The following is a 9549-nucleotide window of genomic DNA, read 5'->3' as shown; positions in this document are numbered from 1 at the left end:
TTCACTCACCTCGGCCTCCCAAAGCACGGGATTACAGGCTGAGCCACCGAGCCTGGCTGTCATGAGTTTTGATATCTTAAAAAAACTTTCTTGTTAGCCAGGCATGGTGGTCCATGCCTATAATCCCAGAATTTAGGGAGGCCAAGATGGGAGGATTGCTTGAGCCCAGGAGTTCAAGATCAGCCTGGGCAAAACATGGAGACCTTGTCTTTACAAAAAAAAAATTTAAAAGATTAGGCAGGTGTGGTGGCATGCACCTGTAGTCCCAGCTACTTAGGAGGCTGAGGTGGAAGGATCCTCTGAACCATGGAGGTTGAGATTGTGGTCTTGCCGCTGTATTCCAGCCTGGGCAACAAAGTGAGACTCCAACTCAAAAAAAAAACACCAAAAATCTTTGGCTGGGCGAAGTGGCTCACGCCTATAATCCCAGCACTTTGGGAAGGCAAGGCAAGAGGATTACTTGAGCCCAGGAGTTTGAGACCAGCCTGCACAATATAGTGAGACCTCATCTCCACAGAAAAATCAAAAAATTATCTGGGTGTAGTGGCACATGCCTGTAGTTCCAGTTATTTGGGAGGACGAGGTGGAAAGATCACCTGAGGCTGCAGTGAGGCATCATTGTGCCACTGTACTTTAGCCTGCACAGCAGTTGGAGTAAGACCCAGACTCAAAAGAAACAAAAAAGTATGCAAGTGAATATTTGAGACTGGAGTTCAACCGAGAGATGTGGGATGGATACACTATTGGAGGAGTTGTCCTCATATGGAAGGTGGTTAATGTGAAGGAAATAAATGAAGTTACCTAGGGAGGAGAATATAGAGAGAAAAAAAAAGGAAAGAAGGTGTCCCTGGGCCAAAAAGCATCAACAGCTGGAGATGAAAGCATCAACAGCTGGAGATAGGACTGAGGAGGAGATGGGGAGAGGCCCAGAAGGCAAGGAGGACATCGGGAAGCTAAGAGGAGACAGTGGCCCGCCATGCAGCAATGTCATTGCTCTGTAAAGCCACATCCTTGCCCACCCAACCACCAGTGGAGTCCCCTTTTGTCCTCAGGCTCCCCATCACTCTATTCACACTTTTGGAGGAGGCTCACATGTGTAGTAGCATCACTTGAGGCTCTGTCTCCTGTACCAGTTAGTCTGTGAGCCTCCTGAGGACAGGATCGATGTTTTATTCAACCCTGAATGCGCAGAGCCTCAGACAGAGCAGAGGAGGTCATCCATCAGTGTCTGGTGGATGAATGAAATGAAATGAGAACGACCCTGAAATTGGTCCCTTCTGGGGAGAGGTAATTTTCCAATTCTTTTCAAAGAGATTTCTAAGATGATTCCTGTCTCCGATCTCATGTGCTCCATCCCTTTTATTATTAAAACCAGTTATATGAAGAGAAAGAATGGGATTTTCAGCCATGACACTCTATTCCTTCTTGCTTAGAAAGTGAACTCCATGGGCTGAGCACAGTGGTTCATGCCTATAATCCCAGCACACTGGGAGGGCGAGGCAAGAGGATTGCTGAGACCCCAAGAAGACAGGCCTGTGGGGTCACAGGTGATGCTCAGTCTCAGCCTCTTCCCTCCAAGTACATTGTGAGGGGGCATCTACAGCCCTGGGGCCATCCATAGCAAAGTTCAAAAATGTAGGCAGTTGCGGGTCACTCAGCCGCACTGCGGAAAAGCCCCTAGAAGCCTGTGCCCATAGTACCAGCACTGAGCACTGGGAACTCCTGGATTTGGGTTTAAAAGTTGGGACTGTGGCTGCCTCTCTGTGCGGATGCCTTTGCTCCCAGAGAAGTGTGGATGGGCCTTGGCTTGAGGTGGGAATTCAAGTCCCAACTCTGACACCTGAAGCTGGGTAACCCAGAGCAGTGGCCTTCAGCATGCTCTGAAAGCTTTCTGTAATTCAATTGGCATCCAGGCCCTGACTGACATGAGGCCATTCATTATCTTTAACCCACTGGGTGAGACTGTTTAAACATTTCTTGGCACAAATATTGATGTATTTTATTATGCGGTGCTGCTGCATTAGGAATGTTACACAAAATATGATATGTAATCCACATCCAAAAAATTCTGAGTTCCCACATATCTGGCCCCAGAGTTTCAGAAAAGGGATTGTGGACTTGTAGGGGATTGCATTGAATTGATTTCCTCATATTTAAAATGGGGATAAAAATAGTGATGATTATAAGAGATCATGTCTATGAAATACTTAGCACTGTGCCTGGCATGGTATAAATGCTCAAAAAAAAAAACCACACTAGTTCTTAGTACTGACATCCATAAAACGGCTGTTGGGAGGATCCAATGAGACAGCACAGTGGCTGGCGCTTAGCAAGCGCTCAAAACAGATTTGAAGGAAGGGAAGGTAGGATTTGAAATAAGAACATGTTATACAATGAAGTGCAAATAAATGCAAATGAGAGACTCCAAAGGTTTACCCATCTGTTCTGTGTCGCACAGAGCTGATTAAGAGCTTCTCGGAAGTGGGATGTGACTTTGCTTTCTTTGATCAAGCCCCAAGCGCTGCTACAACCCCCTGTGCGTGCTGAGGAGGAAACAGCATGGCTGGCCGTGAGGTCCAAGTTTTGCCAACCCTGCCTGCCAAGGATCAAACGCTCACTGTCTCCCAACAGCAAGGAACATTTAGTGGAGGTACGTGAAAACTCTCACAGTAGAAAACAGATGCTTACATCAGGGAGATCCCAAATCAGGCACATGTCCTAACCTCCCCAAATATGCGGGTGTTTATTGATTTATTTTTTAATTTCAAAAATAAGCATCAGAGGCAAATTTGGAGCCTATTTCTCTCTGGGCTTCATAGATGGCATGAATCTGCTTGCATTTTTGTTATGGCTCGCTCATCGGCACTCTTGCTTGAGATAATTGGAAGCTGTCCGAGCAACCCAATGTTTCATCCTTTAGCAAAGCGCTAGAAATGGGCGGCAACATGCTTCCTGGAATATGGAATCCAAGTCTCCAGGGAAGAAGGGTTGGCAGGGTGACCATCGGGTCTTTTAAAACATTTTCATTTTTCTCTCTGGACAAAGAATGAAGTATCTGGCAGCCAATGTGGTCTAAAAGTCCTTCTTTGATGTGTTTGTCTCTCAGAATTTTCAAGACTTTCTAATCCTGAAGGTTGGTGGTTGACAGTCTCAGACACTGGTAAGAAACATGGGCTTGTTTCTAAATTCCTCTTCCAAGGGGTACAGCCCAGAATTAGGACCTGCTGAGTATTCACACCCCATCTCAGGTGGGAGAGTGGAACTCTGACGTCCTCTGGGCCCCACCCCTCAGGACTGGGAGAACACAACCTGCCCCAGGTCCACAGTCTGAGGTGGTCCGGGGCCCTCTTATCATCTCTCAGACCCTCTTCCTTAACGCTCTTGTAATTTCTCTTGGAACTCATCCTACAGTCCCAGGCCACTCCCAAAACTCAGTAAACCAGAACTCAACCCCAGTACCACTTTCCACATGAAACCATCTGCACCCCCGCCTCCTGGAACATGTGCAGATTGTGCTAAAAATGTACATGCATTTCGCAATGCAGGGTCACGTTGTAAAGCCTGTCATTTCTCCACCTTCCCCGCTCCACCTCCGCCCTCACCCTCCTCCCTTTCTGCTTCTATTTCCTTGGAGTGTCAGACAGACTTTTCCATATGGCCCATAAATTAATTCCTCCTACCTACCTCCAACCCTTCACACACAGAACAACACACATACCCTCAGAGACTCTCACAGTTCCAACTGGGCAAAGTCAAGGTCTTCCTTCCAAACAGAATTTCACTCTGAAAGGAATTCTAGTGGGCCCTGTTTTCTCCATCTCACAACAGGGGGAAAGGTGAACCTCTTGGCCGAATAGCTGTGTACTCAGAGGCCATGGAAAAGTCATTATCTTGGAGGGCAGGAGTCGGGCAGGGTAAACTCAGTGGCAGAGGAAGCCGCACCTTCCCTGCGGGCTTCCACCTCTCCCCAGGCTACAGAGTCTCCCCTCTGCCAGAGATTCTTCCAGTGTGCCCCTAGAACCCATCCCCTCCTCTGTGTGAGCCTGAATCACTTTGGGGCTATTGCGATGGGTCCAGGCTGATATAGACTCTGACACCCAGTAGGTGCACCCTGAGTGTTCTGGGGTGAACAAATGAGTAAGGGAAATTCCAGTTCTGCTCTGCCTCAGATTCATCCACAAACATGGAACTAGGCTACTGTGTACCAGATTGATTTTGGAACCAGAGATGCATCAGTGAATACAGCCACCATAGAGCTTCCAGCGGGAGTCAAGAGACTCAACAGAATATATAATGTCAGGTAGTGACAGTGTTGCAAAGAGAAACAGAGGAGGTGAGAGGCAGGGAAAGGTGTAGGAACTAACTGGGTGTTAATGACCCTGGACAAGACTCCAGCCTTTAGTCCTCAATATCTTTATAAACAAAAGTGTTTAGATCCAGGATTCCAGGTAAAAATTAGACTCATGCCCAATTTCTCCTGAAATTAGCAAGTCCTAGATGTATACCTTGGAAAAGTTGCTTTAACTCTCCAAGCCTCTATATATGTAAAATGTAGATTCAGATAGACTCCTCATAGGGTGCTTGAAAGGATAAAAGTAGACTGTGAAGAGCATTGTTCCATGGCAGGTTAACGCTCCACACATGGCAGCTATATAATGCACATAATAGCGATGATGCGTTTTAACAGGGAGATTCAGAAACACATGGCTCAGAGCCTGGTCCTGAGCAGAGCTGAGTTCATCTCAGAGAGGATCTGGGTCCTCTGCGACAGCACCTCCCAGAACAGTTGGGCGCAAGCCCATATCCCCACTGCATGTGGCTCAAGTCAGCTCTGTGCCCTCGGGACAGGGCCTGGCCACACAGCCCTGAGCAACCCTCCCACTTCTCCAGTTGCCCTGTGACCTTGAAGCAGCCCTACAGGTCAGCCCCAGCACCAACACAGCACTGGCTTTCTGCACTGGGGTCACGCTCTTCTCTGGCCTCAGTCTCCTTGCCTGTGAAACAAGTCCCACTCCCCAAAAGGCTTTCCTGACCGACCCAGAACAGATGAGAAATCAACCACAGGGCCTTATTTTTCAAGAGGACGGTTCACGTAGCCACCTGGAGCTCCTCCCGCCGCAGGGGCCTGCGAGGGTCCCTAGACATGATCAAATGACAGGATTTACCCACGAACATGCACTGACTTATCAAGAGCCGATGACGCTTAGGTGTAACGTCCTCACGTGCACAAGCCTCTTGCAAGACCGGGCCTGATTTCACAATGGGGCGGGTGTGGGAAAGATCAAATGCTCCCCAGAGGTAGAAAGGGTTGCCCCTGTCTGGGGACTTGCTTTCTAGCCCTGGTTCCTGTCCTAGGGCTGTAGGCCAAGCTGAGGAGCTGACCCCACTACTGCACACCCACCTAGGTCCTGAGAACAACCTGTCCTAGGGGGACCTTGCTGGGCACTCAAGCACTGGCCCCTCGACCCAGGGAGAAGGAGATGAACTAGATGTTGCTCTGCTCCTTACTCTGCGTCCCTGAGCCCCACCCAGGACCCAAGCCCAGCTGCCCCATTGCACACAGCCAGGATCATAGGACTGATCTGGTGATCTGGCTGAAGCCACCTGAGCCAGAAACTGTCACAAGACTTACAGAAGTGGCATCACCAATATCAAGTTGTGAAGCTTAAAGAAACTCTTCTAAACTCGGTAATAAAAACAACCTGGCCAGGTGTGATAGCTCTTGGCTGTAATCCCAGCACTTTGGGAGGCTGAGGTGAGAGGATTGCTTGAGCCCAGTTCAATATCAGCTTGGGCAATATAGCAAGACCTCATCTCTACAAAAAATAAATAAATTAAAAGCAACTGCCAGGCTTGGTGGCTCACCCTGTAATCCCAGCACTTTGGGAGGCCAAGGTGAGTGGATTACCTAAGCCCGTGGGTTCAAGATCCGCCTGGGCAACTTGGCGAGACCTCATCTCCACAACAAATCAAAAAAATTAGCCGGGTGTGGTAGTGCACGCCTGTAGTACCAGCTCCTTGGAAGGCTGAGGCGGAAGGATCACCGGAGCCCAGCAGGTCGAGGCTGCAGTGGCCGGGAGTGGCCACTGCACTCCAGTCTGGGCGAAAGAGTGAGACTCCAACTCAAAAAAAAAAAAAAAAAAAAAGCAACCATTAATTAACCATGCTAGAGGCAAGAAAAGTTTATCTTTCTTTTGTCTCTATTGGAAAATGGTACTAAAAGCCTGTTGCCAGATAAGGTGGCCATCAAAGAGTATGCAGCCAAAATATGACAGGTGCATCAGATAGCTAAATAATACTAATTATTTTTGTATTATTTTTCATAATTTTACTATTATGTTTTCTGGATTTTTGTCATATTTGGAGTATTTGCCAGTCTTTGTTATTTATTGTATCCTCTCTTCTCATATTCCAAATATTTACGTCCGTACCTGATATTATTTGCAACTTTGCATTGCCTATTTTTTTTTAAGTTGAGGTCTCACGCTGTCGCCCAGGCTAGAGTGCAGTGGCACGATCATAGCTCACTATAGCCTCGACCTCCTGGGCTCAGGTGATCCTTCCACCCTCAGTCTCCTAAGTAGCTGGGACTACTGGTGCACACCACCATGTCCAGCTAATTTTTGCATTTTTTGTAGAGACGAGGCCTCACTATGTTGCCCAGGCTGGTCTCAAACTCCTGGGTTCAAGCAGTCCTCTCACCTCATCCTCCCAAAGTATTGGGATTATAGGTGTGAGCCACAGTGCCCAGCCCTGCACGCCTTTTTTTTTCTTTCTTTCTTTTTAAGCTTATCCCCAGAGCAGAGAGATACTCTTTTTCTTTCTTTTTTTTTTGAGTTGGAGTCTCACTCTGTTGCCCAGACTGCAGTGCAGTGGCCGCTCCCGGCCACCACAGCCTCGATCTGCTGGGCTCCGGCGATCCTTCCGGCTCAGCATTCCAAGTAGCTGGAACTACAGGCGCGTGCTACCACGCCCAGGTAATTTTTTGATTTATTGTAGAGATGAGGTCCCGCCAAGTTGCCCAGGCGAGTCTCGAACCCGCGGGCTCAGGCAATCCACTCACCTCAGCCTCCCAAAGGCGCGGGATTACAGGCTGAGCCACCGAGCCCGGCTGATACTTTTTCTTAAAGAGAGCCCCCTAAACTGAATCAGTATCAAGTCCTTCAATATCCTGACCGAGTTAGGCCAGGTCTGGTCTAAAACCTTTTTTCTAGCAGTATCTCAGCCTCATTACAACGCTATACTGTGCCCATTTTATAGATATGAAAACAGAGGCTCAGAAAGGTTAAGTAATTTGCCCAGTCTCACACAGCATAAAGTGATAGAGCTGGGATTCAGATCCAGTGAGTCAGGCCCTCTCTTTTAACCACTCTGTTGCTCTAGAAAACATGAAGGGCTATGCACGAGGCTAATCACGGCAGGGCCAGCTTTTCCTTAAACTGGCTGGTGAGCACTGACTCAACTCTCCTGCCATTTTCAGGCAACCCATGTGCCTGGTGTGGGGTGTCCTCATTCATAGCATCTTATTGATTCCTCACAATGGTCAATGACCTTGGCTTGGCTTTTTAGCTGAGAAAATTGAGCTTTAGGGAAGAGGAGTAGCTTACCTGAGCTCCCTGAGCACACCCAGGAGCAGCAGTGCCAGGTCTAAATGCAGACCCTCTGTCTCCCAGACCCAGCTCTTGGCATGGGGACAGCACTGGGGTCAGGAGGGAGCGTGCCTATTGTCCCAAAACCTCGGTGAACCAGCGGGCATCACTCCCGTTGGAAGAAACATGGTACAATCCATGGGAGAAGAAGTGTCTGGAAGCCGGTCTCCAGTGATGTTTTTCATTATAAGAGTCAGTGTAAACACAGACGCCGGAAAATAAGAGGCAGGTCTCAGACTAAATACATGGCCGACTGTCGCTCCAGCCATTACAAACAGCGAGTGACCTGTTCTCTCAGGCACATTTCATAGTGCCTTTTCTCAAATCCCCTTAAAAAATCAAAAGCCTGGACCCAGACAGTTTTTCCTTGCCACCTGGCCCAGAAACCACCATGAGAGGGTTTTTCCCAGAGAACCAAAGAAGATAAGTGGAAGATTGGCACTATCCTGAGATGGCTCTGCCTCCACCCACAGCTTTGCCCCCGGGCCCTGGGATTCACCCCCTGTCCTTGCAACATCACCTTAAATCCTGCAGAAAAAACTCCAGGCCACAGCCGGCAACAACCCTGTGAGATCCTGCCAAGGGGAGCAAAATAAGGCAGAACTTACAGTGAAGTCCCCAAGCCAGCATCCCGCCAGCTCCTGCTTCCAGGTCCCGCTGGGGAGAGGACTCTGTCCCCTTCCACAACAACTGTGGGGACTGGTGAGGTTAGGGGTCCCCGCGGCAGCCTGCTCACGGCCTCTCCAGTGACCCCGACGTGGCAGAAGCAAATCATTTCAACGTTTCACATACCTCATCGTCTGCTTCTTTCACCCCAGAGTAAAAGGCAAAACAACAAAGTTCTATTGAGCTCCTTTCTGCAGGAGGAGGCAAGGCTCAGAGGAAGGGAAGGTGCCGTGTTCCAACCCTGTCAAAAGAATAAACAGCTGTTTCAGGAAGAGGGGGGGTAGGCAGATCCCTCAGCAGCCAGGGGCTTTGTTCCTTGCAGGCCCCGGGAAATGGGCTGTTTATCAGGCCTGTTGACTCAGAGCAACATGCCAAGGCAGAAATGTTCCTCTCTGGGCTCGCAAACGGCCCAGCCTCCTCGCCAAGTGAAACCACCGTCCAAACCAGGCCTGGTGTCGGAGGAGGGAAGGCCACCACCCTTGAAAAAGATGCACAGAGCTGGGCTCGGTAGCTCGGCCTGTAATCCCGCGCCTTTGGGAGGCTGAGGTGAGTGGATTGCCTGAGCCCGCGGGTTCGAGACCCGCCTGGGCAGCGAGACCTCATCTCTACAATAAATCATAAAATCAGCCGGGCGTGGTAGCGCATGCCTGTAATTCTGGCTACTCGGAAGTCTGAGGCAGAAGGATCGCCGGAGCCCAGCAGGTCGAGGCTGCGGTGGCCGGGAGCGGCCACTGCACTCCAGTCTGGGTGAGAGAGTGAGACTCCAACTCAAAAAAAAAAAAAAAAAAGAAATTCTTCAGTCACATTTAACTAGACTAAACTATTCCTAAGTTTCTAATGGGTTAACTTAAAGAAAATATTACTTATGGCAACCTTTTATTAAAATGTTTTTTTCTTTTTATTATTTTGTTTCTTTTTAAACTGTCAAATACTCTTTTTGTGTTTTGCTACCTGTCAATCAGTATAAAAATGAGAGTAAGATTTATCATTATGGATATTTCCAGGGGTGGGCTTTGGAAAATAAAGGAGTTTGGTTGGTGGGTTCTCTCTGGAGGTTTGATAAATTCATAAGAACTACCTGTAACAGTTCTCCACAAAAGGAGGAATATATGTACATAATAATAGTCATTTCTTTGAGTGCCACAAAGTGCGTGGCATGTAGTATGTTATCTCAGTATCCATCTAAAAATCTTACTACTTATACTATTCAACGGAAAAGGAAACTGAAGCTCAG

At 48.4% G+C, this 9549-nt stretch overlaps 1 protein-coding gene across 1 annotated transcript in view; it reads right to left on the bottom strand.

The window, feature by feature from the left end:
- The window catches only part of GGTA1 (N-acetyllactosaminide alpha-1,3-galactosyltransferase), a 34951-nt gene extending 26442 nt beyond the window's left edge, over window positions 1-8509 (bottom strand). The window contains exon 1 of the mRNA XM_008049783.2: window positions 8442-8509. The gene's annotated coding sequence lies outside the window, so the exon portion shown is untranslated. The remainder of the gene's footprint in view (window positions 1-8441) is intronic.
- Between the last annotated feature and the right edge of the window lie 1040 nt (window positions 8510-9549).

The sequence above is a fragment of the Carlito syrichta genome, unplaced genomic scaffold, assembly GCF_000164805.1.
Source record: "Carlito syrichta isolate Samal-C Ts95f unplaced genomic scaffold, Tarsius_syrichta-2.0.1 Scaffold136857, whole genome shotgun sequence".
Classification (NCBI taxonomy): Eukaryota; Metazoa; Chordata; class Mammalia; order Primates; family Tarsiidae; genus Carlito; species Carlito syrichta.
This window is presented reverse-complemented; position numbering and strand designations above follow the sequence as displayed.